At 51.5% G+C, this 13,686-nt stretch overlaps 1 protein-coding gene and 1 long non-coding RNA gene across 3 annotated transcripts in view; one reads left to right on the top strand and one right to left on the bottom strand.

Annotated features, from left to right (window-relative positions):
- The window catches only part of BCOR (BCL6 corepressor), a 115,983-nt gene that overhangs the window by 57,689 nt on the left and 44,608 nt on the right, over nucleotides 1-13,686 (bottom strand). The gene's annotated exons all lie outside the window — the stretch shown is intronic.
- Nucleotides 143-7,654, top strand: LOC123282375 (uncharacterized). The gene is made up of 3 exons (XR_006522466.2): nucleotides 143-477; nucleotides 4,783-4,950; nucleotides 7,179-7,654. It is a non-coding gene; the product is annotated as an uncharacterized lncRNA (long non-coding RNA).

Here is a 13,686-nt window from a genome sequence, read left to right as displayed (position 1 = left end):
GCGCGCCCCGCGCGGCTGGATGGACTCTCGGGGCTCGCGCTGTCGAGATCCACTTGTCAGTTCAAGGGCAGGACAGAAACTCTGCAAGCGGAGTCTTGCGAACAGGAAATTTCTCATTGACAAGGTGCTGCCCCTCCCCCACGCCCGGCTTCAAAACAAAACAAAAACCCAGCGCGAGCCGCCGACGCACCCAGCAGCGCGCGCCGCCGAGCCCCCAGCCGCCACGGCGACCCCCGCGCCGCGGCCCCGGCCCCGGAGTGGGGAGCTCGCCGAGCCGCGGGCCCCGAGCGCAGGCGGCGGCGCACGGACGGTCAGGCCCCGCGGACAGGCTCCGCTCGGGCCCCGCCGAGGGCGCGCAGCTGCTCCCCTCCGGGGCGCGGGCAGGGGCGGGCGGGGGCGCCGAGCCCGGGAGACTCCGCGCCTTCTTGGGCTGTGAACCCGGCGGAGCGGCTTGGCGGAGCTGCAGGAGGCCGCCAGGTCAGCAGCTCCCCGGAGGGGGCGAGGGGCGGGGAGGCCGCGCGGCGCCGCCGACTTGGCGAATCCCGCGGCGGGGACCCGGGAGGGCTGCGAGCTCGGCCTGGCAAAGTTCCTGTGGAAACTCCATGTTTAGAAACTCGAGCGGCGGGGCGGGAGGAGGGGAGCGCGCGGCGCGGGGGCGGCCGGCACCCGCCTTCCACGCCCGGGAGGGTCGGCCCCCCAGCCCGTGGGCAGTCTAGAGGGGGGCGAGGAGGGCCGGTCCCCGGGCCCGTTCCTTTGTGCCTGCCCCACTCTTTCCTCCACACTCGAAAGGAAATTTCTAAACCCCTTTCATTTATTGAATTCAGCAAGAGAGGAAGGCTGCCTTTTTAGGGACCCTGATATTGAGGGTAATTTCGTATTTGACACATGTAAATACTTAGTACTCTCAGGTAAGGTCAAATTATTTATCATCTTAATTTATATTTCAATAGGCCTACAATTTAGAGGCGCGAAATGCCTCCTTATGAATCATTATGGTCTATTAGGAGAAGTAATGTATAAACAGCACTATTTGGGAGGGAATCACTTATGTTGACATTTAAATGGCTCTTCAATAGTTAAAAAAAAAAGACATTCAAGTGCCTTTGATTAAATATACAATTTACAAGACCATCAGCAAAGCCATCAGGAATATAAATTCTTCCTGGGATTTTTATTTATTTATTTCCGATTTTTTTTAAGCCTTCCAGGGCATGTCATTTAATCCCTATGGGAAAATCTACACATTTCAAGCAAAATATCATCCTCCTCTCCCTCGGTTAACGTCTTCTCAGGAACCCAGGGAAGTGCTGATTATGTGAGCAAGCACCCCAGTGGGAAGTTTGTAGATCTTTGTACCTGGGTAACAGAATCAAGACTTTCTAACGATATTGCAACTGATTTGTGAAACATGGTAGCTTCCCTGCTCGAGTGGAACCTTCCTGAAGGCCTTTGTCCATCCATCCTGGTGTTCCCACAGCACTCAGCACAGGGCCTCCTCTGGTAATTTTGTCATCCTCCTACACCTGCTACAATATCCCTGCAGAAGCTCTTCCTGGCTGCCCCCTCCCCCAACTCATGTGCTCTTTATTGAATTACCCTGTCTATTCATTCCCTTGAAGCATCTCCCATCTTCAGAATGCCCTTCCTTGACCCCACATCTCCTTCCTCGGCTCCCTATTTATCTGTTCCCCTGCACAGCTGTACTTCTCAAAGGAGCTGTCTACATCTATGGAGCATTTCCATTTTCTTACCTTGTGTACACTCTAAAAATCAGCTAGGTTTGAAGTTATTCTATGATTTGGAGATAAATGCAGCTTTGTTTGTAACAGCATAACGTTAGAAACAAGCTAAACATCCAGCAATGGCATTGATGTTGCATACGTGCAATGAAATATTCTGTAGCTATTTTAAAAATAAAGATCTGCTCTGTGTACTGATATGGAATGACCCCTAAGGTCTGTTGTTAAGCGGAAAACATAAGTGCAGAGCAAACGGATGTATATAGTATATTACGATTTGGGTATGTTACAGTTTATGTTAAAACAAAGTAGGGGAGAATGTAGACACATATTTGTAGGTGCGGTAAACATCCTGAACACTCCTGGGGAGCACCCCCTACCACCACTTTTCTTTGTACATCTGCATGCCCTCCAGTTTCATTTTCAGAAACGGGAACACTGCACAAGCTATTCTGTATCTCACCTATGAAACTTATCGATACATCTTGCAGGTCATTTTCTATCAGCACTTGGAGATGGGCCTTGTCTGTGTCAAGGTTCATGGAATTTCACTGTCTAGATACAACGTTTATCACACTCTTCACCCCACACCTCCATCCTCCCTGGCCATTCTGCAGAAAGAACTCAAGATCACCAGTCATTTCCCTGTTGCCAGGAGTGGGGGTGGGGGGGGTCTCAGTCCTTCCTTGGCCTTGGAAGCACTCAACGCCCCGGACCACTCCCCCCTTAAACTGCTCTTGGCTTCCCAGATGTGGCACACACACGGTTTTCATCCTACCTGAGTCTCTTTCTGGACTCTTCTCTGTGCTCTACTGGTTGCTTGGGCCTGAATCCTCCCCTTTTCGCCCCAGTCTCATCCAGGCCGATGGCTTTAAATACCACCTACTTGCTGATGACTCCTAAATTTTTTCCCCAGTTCCAGACCCCCATATCAAACTGCAGACCTGACTTCTGCGCTTGGCAGTTTCTGTCCAGCTTAGTCATGCCAACAGCTAACATTTGCATAGTGCCGGCAGCACTCTTCTAAGCACTTGCTCTAAATTAACTGTGAATCCTTACGACTACCCTATAAGGTAGGTAGAATTATTATCCACATTTTACAGATGAGGAAACTAAGACAGAAAGGTGACAGAACATTCCCAACGTCACTCGGAAAATGGTGGCACTAGGATTCAAACACAGGCAGTCCTGTCTCCAGAGTTCATGTTCTTAGCCACTCTGCTTCACTGCCTCTAGCATGCCTAAAAGTGAATTCTCTTAAAAAAATTAATGAATCTACAAATATTTGGGGGTATTAACTAGATGCCAGGCTCTGTGGTGGGTGCTGGGGAAACAGCAGTAAGCTGGACAAACTGTCCCTTAGAAAGGGACAAGCTCTTCCCTTGCCACCTGCCCTTTGTCCCAACTCCCTTCCCTATCACAGAAAATGTCTCAGCCACTCAAGCGCTTAAAGCAGAATCCTGGACAGGTCATTCTTGGCCTGTCTCTTTCATCTCCCACCTTACCTTCCTCTGGTTCACTGCAAGGCTAAAATAACATTCTACTTCCAAGTGTTCTAGCAAATAAGCCCACTTCTTCCCGTTGTCCCACATCCACCTTAGGCCAGGCCACCATCTTCTCTTGCCTGGATTAGCATACAGAATTATTATTCCAGCTGGTCTCTGTGCTGCCACTGTCACCTCCCTCCAACCCATCCTCCACATGGCAGCTAGAAGGGTCTTTTGAAAACATGTCACATGTCACTACCCCACCAGTTCCCACTGCACTTGGAACAAAACCCAAACTCCTTAACAAGGCTTACAATCCCTGCCACGTCGTAGCTTGCCACTGTCTATCTCACCCTCTGAGGACCAGCACACAGGCCTGTTGTCAGCTCCTTAATAGGCTCTGAGTGTTTCTCCCTGGGCTGTCATCTCTCCAACAAGACTGTACACTCTGTAAGGACAGAGCGCATCATCACCATCTACTAAGTTTGCATCGATGTCCAGCAATGAGCACATATAAACGTAATGTTCTCATAATGTTGTTCGCAGCTGCATCTCATGGTGCCTAGCATGGTACCTGGCCTGTATAGATGCTAAAAAAAAATTTGATAAACAATCAGCGAATGACAGAATGCTTAATACCTTTTTGCTAACTGATTCTATATCCTATATCATGGCCAGAGAAGAAACCAAGTTCAAGAAAGCAAGACAACTGTAGGCGTGTGCTTCTGGAAAAGGGGATGCTGGGCGGGCAGGGAGTGGCTCTGTCGTTCTGGTGAGGATTGAGGCAGAAGAAATTTGGAAAGTGAAGCATGAAGCCGGAGGTGCCATTATGGTCTGGGGAGGTCCAGGGGAGGCCCATGGGAGTGTGGGGTGCGTGGCTACAGGTCCGTGTCAGAGGAGCCGAGGTTTCTGGGTGTGCACAATTGTGCGGAGGCCTTGGACCTCCTATCCTTGCTAAGTGCTGCAGAATGTCATCCCCGGGAGATGAGAGAGGGACATCCTAGCCGAGAGCAAGACAGAGCCCAAACCAGAACTCCTTAGAGTCCTTTGCCTCTTGCCAACCATTTGGCGGCAAAAGATGGAAGCTGTTTTGCTTCTTGAGACCCTCAGAAACCAGAAGAGTGGGTCCTGGTTACACTTGATCTTGGGCAGTTGGAGTTCTCTCAATTCTATGCCCTTTGACTTCTAACAGTAACTGTGCCGCTACAATGCATTTGATAGCAAAGCAAGTGAGGATGACAAATCCCTACATGATAAAAATAGCTACTGTTTATTAAGGACCTTCACTCTTTTCAGTTACTGTATTAGGTACATTTCCAAGTTACCTCACGTAAGCCCCAAAATAACCCTATGGGTTAAGTATCACGATTCACATTTTATAGTTAAGGAAACTAAAGCTCTTACAATTGCCCCCAAAATACATAGCTAATCCAGCCACGGGGCTTCTACCTGACCCCAAACCTGGGCGCTTTCCAGTAGAGTCTATTGCTTGCCTCCCACACGCATGCACTGTTCCCTCACACCTTAAACTATTTCTGGGATTCGATCCTATACAGCTCTCCAATCATGTCCTTCTGGGGTCGTCCTGGCAACTCACCAACTGCAGTAAATATCGCGAAAGGAGTTTGTCTCTTTCTGGGATCAGCAGGTCTCAGCTGATCCGTTACGTTCACCATGGGAATCTAAGAATTTATCATCTGAGTGAAGAGTTGCCTTCCTCCCAGGTAAGCTCTGAAAAAGTGTAGGGCCAAGTTCAAGGGAAAGACTTCCTCCCCAGAACAAGTGGATTATAAACACCTTGAAATCTTATACTTCTGGGCAACATTTTTTCCTACTTTGAGCTTCCATAAAGATGACTCTGCTCTTACCATGGGGAGAGCTGGCGCAGGGAAGGGATCATAAAGGAAGAAGCCACCACACAGCCCTTCTGAAGCTGGACAGCTCTAGAGATTTGGGGCTAGGAGTCATTAGCTTTTTTCAACTTTTAGAAGAATAGCTAGGATTTAGTAAGAGCTTACTCTCAGTCAGGCACAATTCTAAACACTTTATATGCATTAATAATTTTATTTCATAGAGAAAGCTACCCTATAATAAAGGTACTATTATTTCCCCATTTCACAGATGAGGAAACTGAGGCTTAGAGGATAATTAGCGTGCCCGCTTGCCTGGACACTCATTGCCTGATTCCTAGAGCCCCAACTTTTATCCGCGCTGTCTTTCGGACTTTCCTGGCACCTGTGGTCAGCTTCATTACTCTGCCAATTCCACCGGCTCATCATAATTGGGTGCTTTATTGGGATCTGAAGGAAATGGTCTTCACTGCATCCTGGCATGCAAACGATGTCCCCGGAGGACATGACAGCACCGACTGTGTCCAGCAGGTCCCTCTGAGATGCCTCTTCTCCTCTGTAGCTTTCCAAGATGAGGCCCGTTCAGGGCGAGCAACAGCTCTGGTAGGATCCCTGTGACAGAGTGCGGAGAGCCCAGCCCTGCTCTCTTGGACAAACCACACTAGCCAGTGGGCGGATGTCCTCGCCCTTTCAGTGTCAGTGGCTGCGCGGGGACCTTCCTGACCTGCTTGCTGGCAGAGGGAGCGAGGAGGAGGGAAGATCAATCTCCAAGATAATTTAGGTTCTGTCTTTCCTCGAACCAGCCTCTGTCCTCTGCTCTAGGTCTGACGACTATGATTAATGCACCAGCGAGTATTTCCTCTCCTCGGCCTCTTCCTTGCTTTGGGGTTTATTTTACAGCCGTTGCCAGAGTTTCTCCTCAGAAGAGAGTAAATACTCAGAGACTGGAGCACAGCCCTCGGTGTTACTCAGAAAGCGTCACAGGCGGCAGGTGGCACTGGGCCATTCCTGGAGTCGGTGATGTGACTTAGGGGGTATGATTAGCATTCAGTGGTAACCTACCCCCTCCACCAGTGGAAGCCTAATCTTTTAATTATTCTGAAAATACCAAAACTAAGGATGGCAGGCGAGGCAATTAATAGGATCATATGGTCTGTTCCTCATTTGTAATTATATATTATTATTTTTCTCCCTACTTTGTTCCAGTAATGATTTAAGGCTGCTTCCAAAGATACACAAAACCCAGCAAAGATAAATAGAAGTGGGACATGAGTTATAATGTCATGCCTGCTCACACACCTTTGCCCCAGTCCACATAGGAGGACTGAATTTATAACGCCTTTCAAAAATGAGGTAATTCTGCCCTTTTAGTGGTAACACTAGGCTCTTTGTAAAGTGAGGGAGCGGTCCACAGAAATGGAAAGAATGGTGGAGGGGACAAGAGATCCGGTTTCTAACGCTGGCTCCCTCGGTGTGTGACCTTGGGCAAGTCACTCACCCTCTCTGGACTTTGAATTCTGAAATTCTCAAAGGCCTCTGCCAATCTCTGAGGACTCCTCCTCCCTCGCAACCCCTTCTCCCTCCCTTCCCCACCCGCCAGCATGCAGGCGTAAGCCAGCACTGCCCATCTGGCATGGGGCTCCCTAGGAATTACTGTTTGAGAAATGGGTTCCCAAGAAGTGCGCGCCCTCTCTCGCTCTCGCTCTCTGTCTCTGTCTCTCTGTCTCTCTCTCTCTCTCACACACACCCACACTGAAAAATCTTCCCAGACACTGGGACAATGGAACTTGAATTGTCTCTTCCCCCAAGGCAAGGACCCCCTTCAACCTTTAGCTAAAGAGAGACTTCCTGAAGGGTGGCGGGGTAGCATGGAGGATATCCTTTGGGGAGGCAAGAAGTCACGCCCCTCCAGACCTCTCTCTCCCTCCCTCAGTGAGCTACTTTCCTTCCTCCTCTTGCAGTTCAAGACCCTCTTAGAACCCGGCCAACTCTCTAGATCCAGTCTCATCTCCCCTGCATTCCCTTCGCACCACAACTTCCCCTTTTTGATCCCTGGCGGCACCCAGCACACTGCTTAGCATATCATTTTCTGCCTCTACTAGGGCTTCTCCAAGTTTTTCTCGAAGGATTCCACCGGCCAGACAGGGCTCTGGAAGCTCAGCCCTCAAGACTTGCCGCACGTGGGAGGCTGCTGGGAGACCGTTTTGAAAATGCAAGCACACACAGCAACAAGGACGCATCCCACAAATGAAACGTTCCGCAAAAGAAGTCTGCCTCAAACGACTGTGCACAATAGTGTTCCATTTACATCAAGTTTTAAAGGGGGCCAAGCCAATCGAAGGTGTCAGAAGCCAGTGTAGGGGCTACGTGGAGGAAGGGGGACAATGGAGAGGGGCATACCCCTTGGGAGGGGGCGCAAGGGGGACTTCTGGGGGGCTGGGCATACTCTGCACCTTGATTTGGATGCTGGCTACACGGGTGTGCTCAGCTTGTAAAAATTCATCAAGCTGTACATTTAGGATTTATACACCTTTCTGTCTGCGTGCTGCACGTCGATAAAATGTTAACAAAATAAAAAATACAATAAATTAAAAAATACATAAACAGACTGGGGAAGAGTAAGGCTTATAGCCGCTCTCGAGCTCTGCACAGGAGACCTGGCTGCAGGAGAGGGGACCACTCGGGGCGCGAGGGGAGGGCAGTGAGGTTGTTCTAGAGACAGCCAGGAAGCACAGTTTAAAACCACGTGAACAGAAGCAAACTTTCTGCTCCATAAGAGAGTGACGCGCGGGCCACATGCGCCATCTTCACCCTGAGGGTTCACAGTGCCGCTTCGCAGCCGCCCTGCCCACAGCCCAGGACTCCCGAGGGAGAGGGGAAGGTAGGCAGCATCAGCAGATAGCCAGGCTCCCCATCCTGTCTTCCCTCTCTCTTCCTCTCCTCTGCAGGAACTTCCTTCCACTCCAGCCAAAGTGGACTGTTGGCCATCCCTGACACAGGCCCAGCCTTTCTCCAATTGTGCGCGCACGTTCCCCTCCAGGAACTCCTTTCACCCTTCCTTCCTCTAGCCGTGCTTCTTCTCCCTGGTCCCCCCATCCAGCTGGTCATAACATGCAGTTCTGCAGAAAATTCAGTTCGGGAACCTGGAAGTCGCCTTTGACCTCTCTGACGGCCTAACCCCTCCCCAAATCCTCTATGCAGCTCTAGGAATCACACATCCCCTCTGTATCCAGCGCCTGCCCAGCACAAGCTCTTGCCTAAGCCATGACAACGACCTCCTAACCGGTCCCCCTCATCTACTCCTGCCCCTCTGCAGTCCATTTCCCACACAGCAGCCAACGCAACAACCGCCCCCCAGGATACCAACCGCTACCGGGTGCCAGGTGCACTTCCAGGCCCTCAGCCTGCCCTGGGGAACAGATCGGATACCTGCCTTCAAGGTGCTTATATTCCAGCAGGAGAGAGATGGATGATAAACAATAAAGGTAACAGAGCATAAAATTACCTTGGGTGGTAGACAGCACTCTGGGAACAGTGGGAGCAGGGAAGGGGCATCAGGAGGGCAGAGGGTGGGGAGAGGGTTCCAGAATTCACGGGGGGTGGGGGGGTGGGGAGGCCTCTTTGAGAAGGTCAGATGTGACCAAAGACTTGAGGAGATGAGAGCGTGAGCCAAGAGGATTTCCGGAGGAAGAGAGCTGCAGGCAGAGGCATAGCCAGTGCAAAGGCCCTCTGGCAGAAGAGTGCCCGCTGTGTGTAAGGAACACCCAGGATTCCAGGGGGCCCAGAGTGTGGAGGAGGAGAAGGGATCAGAGCGCGAAGGGAAGGCAGCTCGTGTGGCCCGAGCAATGGCGCTCCCATGGTTTTCCGTGTGGAGATAAAGATGAAAACCCTCAGCCAGCCCACCAGGCCCTGCTCTTCAGACCTTTGCTCCCGGCTTCTGTTTCTAGTCCTTTCCCACATCGGGGCCTTCCCAGAAGCTAGCCCAGATGCAGCTTCCCTCCACTCCCTTTGCCTAGCCACTCAGAGCTCTATTCAAACAGCACTTCCTCTAGGACACCTTCCCCGAACCAGGTTAGTGCCCCAGCTGCACCTCCCGAACCACCCTGCCCTACCCCACATCACAGGCCTCACGGTTCACAGCAGTCTGTTGTGAAGTCTATATTAGTTCATTGGGTTCCTTGCACATTTGACAGGTGTTTGCTCTGTGCCAGGCACTGTGCCGGGTGCCAGGGCACTGTGGAGAACCGGAGAGACAATGTCCCTGTCCTATGGCAGATGGACCATAAAAAGAAAGCAAATAAAGAAGATAATTTCAGGGGGCGGCCCCGTGGCCCAGTGGTTAAGTTCGTGTGCTCCGCTGCAGCGGCCCAGGGTTTCTACGGTTTGGATCCTCAGCGCCGACATGGCACCGTTCATCGGGCCACGCTGAGGTGGCATCCCACATGCCACAACTACAAGGACGCACAACTGAAAATACACAACTATGTACTGGGGGGATTTGGGGAGAAAAGGCAGGAAAAAAGAAAGATTGGCAACAGTTGTTAGTTCAGGTGCCAATCTTTAAAAAAAAATTTTTTTAAAAAAAGAAGAAGATAATTTCAGATGATGCTACGTGCCCCAAAGAAGATGACCCAGGGCAGTGTGGCTGCGAGGGGTGAGAGAGAGGGGCATCTTTAGCCAGGATGGCCAGTGAGGCCTCATCCAGGGATGGCTTTTGAGCTGAGAAGGGACCAGCTGTCTGAGTGTGGGGGAAAGAGAGCCCCAGGCAGCTGAAAAGCAAAAGCCCTGAAGTAGGACTGACCTTGAACTACTTGAGGAAGAGAAGGACACCAGCCTTTAAGGCCGGATCAGAGGGGGTTGTCTCTCCAGCTAGAATAGCAGTCCCACAAGACCCAAGACCCCTTGTGTTTTCTTTGCGGTTGCACCCGTTGTGCTTGCGCACAGTTGACGCTCATGGCATTTGTTGAATGAAGGAGTACATATTTCAGTTCTGCCCCTCCTTCAATCCCGCTTTCTCTTTGAATCTTCCCAGCCCTCGCCAGACCTCCAATAACACCCCCTCCCCTAAACCAAGACCTCAGAACCTTCACTTGAGATCCTTAGATGGTCTGCTTGGGGCTGGGCAACCCTTTACGTGGCACAAAAATGGTGGCCTCAGCGCCTGTGTCCATTTTCCTGGGGGTGCATGCATCGGAGTTCCAGAGGGTCTGAGAGGCGAAAAACATTTATGAAACTGACCCAACCCCTTGCTTCGCAGATGCAGAAACTGAGATCTACAGGAGGGCCCGCGTGTCCTGGGCTCCCCATCGGGCCACCAGCTACCAGGCCACAAGATGCACCCCAGCTGGCTGCGAGAAGCCAGGGTGGGCTTGCTTGTTGGCATTTGCAGCCTCCCAGCCTCATGGGAGGTGGCTCACCACCGGTCCCTTTGGTATGGTTGCCTTTGCTTTGCTCTGTAACATACAGTAAGTCCCTTGTGGCGGGTCCATGTCCTCCCTTCTCACATTATATATTTCTTAAGGGCTGGAAGGGCTTTTTTTTTTTTTAATGTCACTTTACCTTATTCTTTACTTCTGTGTCTACACGCTTCCAATTGTGGGACGTCATGAGCACCGGCTGCCTAGTAAGCTCCTTCCTCTTATGCCTGAAGGGCCACGGAAGCCGCCACGTGGGGCGTTAACTGGCTGTGGTCAGCTCTGTGGCTGGATATTCTTAGCAGCCCTCGGCCGCCGGTCCCAAGAATTTCAACTCCCCTGTCACCAGGGCTTAGATCCCTCACCACCAAGGCAGAGATGTTTTCTATTTCTGAGCAGACAATTCAGAGTTCAGAGAGAAGCAGAGTGTGCTCGTTGAAAAGGCCCACAGCCCAGCGTCACACTTAGCCTGTCACTACTCACTGCTGCCTCGGGCCGGACTGACAGCCAGACTGTTTGGAAAATCCGTTCTGGCTTAGCGACACTGCTCGGCACGGCAGGAGCTTTTGGCCACAGCGAGGCAGTTAGCACATCTGACCCTTTTGCTGGGCCCCGGGGCAACTCGGAGGCCTGGGAGTCTCGGACGCTCACTGACCTTCCTTTATAGAGGTTTCAAGACGTCCACTGAGGGCCAAGCAGCAACTTAAGAAAAAAAAGAACCGCGGGGATCAGAAATCCCCATTTTGGCCCTTTCCTGAAATCCCTGGTGACTTCCCCTTCTGGATGGAGGTAGCATATTTGGCCTGCCACCAAGCTGTGTGTGCGGTGGTAGGGGCGGGCACGGGGGTTGAGAAAGGGTCTCGGGGACCCTCCACCAAGGCACTGTGGATGGAGGGGGCTGCGCAGAGTCGGCAGGGACGCTGCCGTCAGTGAAGCACGTCTTTTGGTGAAAGTTTCTGCACATTCACTGTCAGTTCATAACGGTGTTCAGAGATGGAACTGAAGTCTGACTGCCCCGCAGAGTCACAGCTCTGGCAGTGGGTGGTGGCTTTGTCAGCCTTTCTGTTGGGCTGCCACCCCCACTGTGTCCCTGAGCTGTGCTGCGTGCCCATCAGAGCCGCAAGTAATCTGGAGCTTGACGTCTCCGAACTCCATGCCATTTCTCCTTGTTTTCTTCCACACGTTCTCATTTCTCTTGGGGTGGCTGTACCTGCAGCTGTGTCTTACTTTCCTTCATTTATCTTGCTCTGGAAGTGCAGGGGCACAGCCTGGGTGGAGAGGCGGGCAGGGGTGCAGGATGGCTTCCTGGGGTGTGTGTGTGTGTGTGTGTGTGTGTGTGTAAGGAGGTTCAGAGAGAGCAGAAATGCTTTCCCTCCCCAGCACCAGCATTCCACCAATCCACAACAGGGAAAAGTCAGGTTCAACGTCAAAACCCCGCATCTTTGAGGGTGCCACATGGTGAGGAAGGGCAGCTGTGGAATGGATTCGGGGGAAGGAGCAGAGGCCTCAGAGGGGAGGAATGAGCACCAGAGCAGCTGTGATAGGAGAAATCTCTGAGATCAATCCTATTCTACAAACACTTATTAAACACCCCCAATGTATAAGTCAGGCACCATGGGAATGAGTATAGGTGCTCTCAAGGGAGACTGCCCTGGAAAAGACCCTCCAGGCACCTTGAGGGAAGCGTCAGGTCAGACGGAAGATGGAAGGGTTTACATGGGGGCGTGGAGGGGTGGCGGTGATAAAGGCAGCTAGGGCCAGGCTGGCTTGTCCTGTTCCAGGAAGCTGCCCACACAGCCCACTCAAGGCCAGCTGAGCGAGCAGGAAAATTGGTGGCAAAGGCAGGCCAGGTCCCTGTGGCCTGTTGGGGGGCCCAGCAGTGATGTGTTAGGGGTGGTGCCTGGGGGAAGGGGTGTGTCTGCTGGAGAGAGCGAGTCTGGAGAGTTTAAGGCCTGTCGTTGGAGTTTGTCCTCACTAACCGCACAAGGGGCAGGTAATAAAATAGCAGATATGGTATTACTAGCAGCTGGCACGTTTGGGCACTTACTATGGTGGGCACCGTGTCATCTCCTGTAGTAGGTTAAACATGGCCACGACTTCTTTGCAGCTCCTCCCACCAAGGGGGTGTGTTATGAGCTGAATTGTGTCCCCAAAATCTATATGTTGAAATCCTAACCCCTAGGTTGAAGTCCTACCTCAGGATGTGACTATATTTGGGCATAGGGCTTTAAAGAAGTAATTAAGGTAAAATGAGGTCATTAGGGTGAGCTCTAATCTAATACGACTGGTGTCCTTATAAGAGGAGGAAACATGGACACAGAGACACACACAGAGGGATGACCACGTGAAGACACAAGCCAAGGAGAGAGGCCTCAGGAGAAACCAACCCCGCTGACACCTTGATCTCGGAGTTGCAGCCTCCAGAACTCTGAGACAGTACATTTGTGCTGTTTAAGCCGCACAGTCTTTGTTGTGGCAGCCAAGCAAACGAGTACAGGGTGGACTCGATCTCCTCTGCCCTCGAATCTGGGCTGGCCTGGTGACTCGCTCTGACCAACAGAACGTGGCAGAGTGATCCTGTGTGACTTCTGAGTCAAGCCCTTAAGAGACCTTGCAGCCACCTGCTTCACCTTCTCAGGCAGTTCTGAAAATGTCACTGTGAGGAAGCCAGTCTCGTGTACTAGAGGATGCGAGGTGACAGGGAGGAGAGCCACAGTTCCCCCCAGCTGAGAGCGGGCACCAACTGCCAGACTGTGTGTGAGGCCATCTTGTGCCTCCCCTAGCTGTCCTCTAGCTGACTGAAGCTGCATGTTCAACCTGGCCAACACACCCAAGAGTGAGGAAGGAGAAACTGTTGTTTTAAGCTACTATGTTCTAGGGTGGTTTGTTACACAGCAACAACAAACTGATACATCTCATAGAAACATACTGTAGGAAGGTTTCCATCTGAAAGTTTTAGAAGCAAATATGTTTTCGTGAATATTGGGCAAAGTACTCCATTAAATGGGAAAAACCTTTATCCAGGGGCCAGCCCCATGCCTGAGTGGTTAAGTTCACGCACTCTGCTTCAGTGGCTGGGGGTTTGCCAGTTCTGATCCTGGGCATGGACCTACATACCGTAGCTCATCAAGCCATGCTGTGGCGGTGCCCCACATAGAAGAACTGGAATGACTTACAACTGTGTACTGGGGCTTTG

This window comes from Equus asinus, chromosome X (assembly GCF_041296235.1).
Source record: "Equus asinus isolate D_3611 breed Donkey chromosome X, EquAss-T2T_v2, whole genome shotgun sequence".
Classification (NCBI taxonomy): domain Eukaryota; kingdom Metazoa; phylum Chordata; class Mammalia; order Perissodactyla; family Equidae; genus Equus; species Equus asinus.
The sequence above is the reverse complement of the archived record's forward strand: the minus strand, read 5'-3'. Positions and strand labels throughout refer to the sequence as shown.